This window comes from Mesoplodon densirostris, chromosome 13, assembly GCF_025265405.1.
Source record: "Mesoplodon densirostris isolate mMesDen1 chromosome 13, mMesDen1 primary haplotype, whole genome shotgun sequence".
Taxonomy (NCBI): Eukaryota; Metazoa; Chordata; class Mammalia; order Artiodactyla; family Ziphiidae; genus Mesoplodon; species Mesoplodon densirostris.
In genome coordinates this window covers 13,489,833-13,495,110 of record NC_082673.1, presented here as the reverse complement: position 1 = coordinate 13,495,110, position 5,278 = coordinate 13,489,833, and positions in this window count along the sequence as shown.

Below are 5,278 nucleotides of genomic sequence, written 5' to 3'. Positions count from 1 at the left end.
ACCACCAGGGCTATTTCCTCTTGACTATACCATAAAAATCTAAAACAGAACATGTCTAAAATAGAAATCATTATTTCTCCCACCAACCCTGTTCTCTCTTCTCTACACTCTAACTCAATAAAGGGTACCAACAATTACCTAGGAATCATTCTTGACTCTTCTGTCTTACCCCCTAAATCTTATTAGCTGCTATTCTCTCTCTAAAACGTCTCTCAAATCTACCCACTTCTCGTCATTGCCACTGTCACTACCCAAGTTCAAGCCACTTCATATCTCACCCATATCACTACCTCAGTCTTCTACTTGGTTGCCTTATCTCCTATATTAACACTCTCTACTATGTTCTCCCGGGTTATCACTAGGGTGTGTATGTGTGTGTGTGTGTACACACAATACCTAAAATATGTCATTCCCTGCTTGTCTTAACCTGGTTTCCTCAGAAGGCAGAGAGTGAGACAAAAGCTAATATAAAAATAATATATATGGCAATGTATTCCCAGGGAGCACGAGTGAGTGGAAGGAAGAGAGAAAGAGGGAAAACCAACACAGGGATGCGTAATAGACTTGGCCATCCCTGTGGGAAACCGGATGTTCTATCCTACAGGACCTACTGTGAAGGCTTGTGAAATACCTCTCAGAACTGTCCACCTGAGGGGAGAAAGAGGGAAGCATTTAGTCATCAGAGCTTATTCCCAGTTAGTCAAGGATTGACCCACAGGGCATTGATTGGTCCCTGTACTTCCCAGCTGCCCACGCATGAGTGCCTAGAGGTTTTCACAGAGAAGATTCGAGTCAGGAAACAAGAAGGGTGAGGCAGTCCTACAGTGTTCCTGTATGAGGTTGGTCTAAGCCCTTGAGGAACTGCTTCCATGGTCATCAGGAATAACAGAAGAGGTCAAGAGAGTTTTTCTTGGAATTGAAGAGGGGTCTGATCCTGCTTCAAATTTGGATAAAGACAAATGTCATTTATGGCTCAGCCTCTTTGGCTTTATTTCCCTGCCACACCCGCCTTTACAAAATGCACCCAAGCCACACTAGATTACTTTCAGTATTCTTACAGTGCCAAGCTCCAGAGTACAGATCTTCCTCTCTATCATATCACTGATTAGACTTTATCAAAACTGACAGTTCAATTAATAGGATTCTGTACAAGACCACAGTGTCTTGAAGAATAAGACCATGTCACCAATGTAGCCCCAGAGCCTCTTCAAAATCTGGCAAGTAAGTGTAGTTAAATGAATATTTGCTGATTGAATATATGAATTATTGAATGGAGGAATATAATACATTCAAACTCTGTTGGTCTCCCAGAGCTTAATCATTCTATTTCTAAACAAAGACAAGTCTGACTCGGCATTTTGTTTCTCCTGTAACTTTTCTTCAATAGGAGAAGCCAACATAGATACCCTTTTAATTCCTCAGAGAAAAATTTTCTGTATGTAAAGGAGCCTCACTACAGATTGTGAGCCTTTGGAGGATAAGAAAAAACTACAAATATTAAATTTATTTTATTGTATTTTCAAAGAACAAGTATCATTCATCTCACCTGAAATGTCCCAACCACATAATCAAATCCATCTAATACTCTTTCCAAACCAATCACAGAAAGCAGGGAAAGAAATATGTGATAAAATGTACAGGAAACAAATCACAACTACCAAAGCAGGAAAGCCAGTGGACTGAAAACACATATATAATGTATTAGGCTACTCTTAGTGGTGGAGAAGAATTTCATTTTTGCTGGAATACTTCTGGACTCACATAAATATAAAAATAGAACATTGTGAAATAGCTTTTAGTAACTATTTTTAATAATTATTGGGCTTTTAATATTTTAAGTGGTTTTAAGTTTATAAGAAAATTAAGCGGAATGTACAGAGAATTCCCATGAATCCTCTTATACTCTACCCATCCCCCCCACCAGTTTCCCCTATTGTTAACATTTTGCATTAGTGTGACACATTTGTTACAGCTAATTAGCCAATATGTATATTTTATTATTAATGGAAGTCCCTGGTTTACTTTAAGGTTCATTCCTGTGCTGCACATTCTATAAGTTTTAATAAACGTATGACATTATATCCACCATTACAGTATCATACAGAGTAGTCTCACCACCCTAAAAATCCCCTGTACTCCACCTATTCATCCCTCTCCCTCCCTCCCCGAAAGACCCTGGTAATCACTGATCTTTTACCTGTCTCCATAACTTTACCTTTTCCATAATGTCATATAGTTGAAATTACACAGTACGTAGTCTTTTCAGATTGCCTTCTTTAACTCAGAATATGCATTTAAGGTTCCTCCACGTCTTTTCGTGGCTTGATGGCTCATTCCTTTTTGTCACTGAATAAAATTTCGTTGTCTGGATATACCTGTCTTTTTATCCATTTACCTGTGGAAGGACATCTTGGATGCTTCCAAGTTTTGACAATTATAAATAAAGCTGCTAAAAACATTCACATGCAGGCTTTTGTGTGGACATAAGTTTTCAACTCATTTGGGTAAATACGAAGGAATGTGATTACCGAATCATATGTTAAGAGTATGCATAGCTTTGTAAGAAACTGCCAAACAGTCTTCCAAAGTGGTGTTTTGCATTCCCACCAGCAATGAATCAGAGTTCCTGTTGTTCCACATCCACTCCAGCCTTTGGTGTTGTCAGGCTTTTGGATTTTGGCCATTCTAATTGGTGGGTAGTGGCATCTCATTGATGTTTTAATTTACAATTCCCTAATGACATGTCATGTTGAACATCTTTTCATATGCTTACTTGCCATCTGTAATATCTTCTTTGGTGAGGTGTCTGTTAAGATCTTTGACTCATTTTTTAATCAAATTGTTTGTTTTCTTCTTACTGAGTTTTGAGTTCTTTGTATATTTTCTATAGTAGTTCCTCATCAGATGTGTCTTTTGCAAATATTTTCTCCCAGTCTGTGGCTTGTCTTCTGAACCTCTTGACATGGTCCCTTTGCAGAGCAGAAGGTTTTAACTTTAATAAAGTACAACTGGTCAATTTTTTCTTTCATGGATGATACTTTTGGTGTTGTATCTAAAAATGTTTGTATTTATCATCACCAACCCTAAAGTCACCTAAATTTTTCCTATGTTGTCTTCTCAGAGGTTTATAGTTTTTCATTTTACTTTTAGGTCTATGATCCATGGGTTAATCTGTGTGAAAAGTGAAAGGTCTGTGTCTAGATTTTTTTTTTTTATGTAGATGTCCAGGTGTTCCAGTGCAATTTGTTTAACAGATTGTCCTTTCTCCATTAAACTGTCTTTGCTCCTTTTTCAAATATCAGCTGATTATATTTGTTGCTCTATTTCTGAACTCTTTATTCTGTTACCTTGATCTATTATTTTTCTATTCTTTCACCAGACCACGCTGTATTGATTACTCTAGATTTATACTAAGCCTTAATGTCAGGCATTATATCAGTTCTCCAACATTGTTCTTCTCCTTCAATATTGAGTTCGCTATTCTGGGTTTTTATCTCTCCAAATCCACTTTAGAATCGGTTTTCAATACCCACAAATTATCTTGCTGAGATTTTGATTGGAATTATGTTGAATTTATAGATCAAGCTGAGAAGAACTGACATCTTGACAATATTGAGTGTTTCTACCCATATACACGGAATATCTCCCTATTTATTTAGGTATTCATTGATTTCTTTCATCAGATTTTAAAATTTTTTCTCATATAGATATTATAAGTATTTTGTTACATTTACTCCTTTTTGTTTGTTTGTTTGTTGCTAATGTACATGGTCTTGTGTTCTTTATTTCAAATTCCAATCGTTCATTTGTGGTATAGCAGAAAGCAATTGACTTTTATATATTAACCTAGTAACCTGCCATCTTGCTATAATCACTTATTAGTTCCAGGAGTTTTTGTTGTTATTGTTTGGGGATTTCTACAAAAACAATATGTCATCTGTGAACAAAGTTTTATTTCTTCTTTCCTAGTCTGTATATCTTTTATTTCTTTCTCTTGTCTTGTTGCATTAGCTAAGACTTCCAATACAGTGTAGAATAGTAGTGGTGATAGCAGATATTCTTGTCTTATTCCTGATTTTAGTGAGGAAACATCTAGCTGCTCAGCATTAAGTATGATGTTAGCTGTAGGTTTTCCACAGATGTTCTTTATCAATTTGAGAAAGATTGTACCCATTTTTGATAGTTATCATTTTAGTTATTTTTGATAACTTTTGCACAAATAAATAATACAATTAAATTACTCGTTCTTATTTTAGAAAATTTAGGCAATGTCTCTCGACTACCCACTATATTATGAGACTATTAACAATTCTGCCCCTCTTTCTCCTTCTCACCACCTTCCACCTTCTACCTGTTGAGCAGTATCTTTAGTTTTGTATTGTTAGGATTGATAACATTTATCTTACGTTCTGTGACCACACTTAAGTCTCTTTCTAAATGCTTCAAATCAACAGAGCATATATTATATGACTACTTTAATAATCATCACTGCAGAAACAAGGAGTGTGATGAAATTACATTTCATTTTCTCTAGGTCCAAATTCATAACCCTCATGACACTCCAGGGACCACTTCTAGGTTCAATGATTTCTGTTTCATAACACCATCAACTGCTGAAAGACACTCATGATATTTCTTGGTTTCCTTCATATCTGCCATGATTTTGTTACACAGTCTGTTCGTTTTTTGGTTTGTTTTCCATTTTTGGTGGAGATCTTAATTTTTTGTGGAAAGCAGAAATATACCCTTTCTTCACAAGTCACTAACCTTATCTAGCCCCTTAGGCACTATCTGTTATTTTGTTTTGTTTCTATTCTGTTCTTCATTCTTCTTGGAGCCCTCTGATTTCATTCCCAATATGGACTGATTGTTTAAGGACCTGTTTGAAAACTGTCATTCTAGAATAGTTATTCCAAGGCCTCCACGTGAATTCCACCATCTTGTCTATCAGAAATCTTTTGTCTTGGTATATAGTTTTCTAGGGCTGCCATAACAAGGTATTAATATCTTATAGTTCTGGAGGCTGGGAGTCCAAGACCAAGGTGTTGGCAAGGTTGGCTCCTTCTGAGATTTGTGAGGGAAAATCTGTTCATGCCTCTCACCTATCATCAAGCATCCTTAGACATTCCTTAGCTTGTAGATAGTGTTCTCCTTGTGTCTTCACATCATCTTCCCTCTATGCCTGTCCGTTTCTGTGTTCAAATATTCCTACTTTATAAGGACACAGTCATAATAGGATTAGAGTCCACCCTAATGACCTCATCTTAACTTGATCACT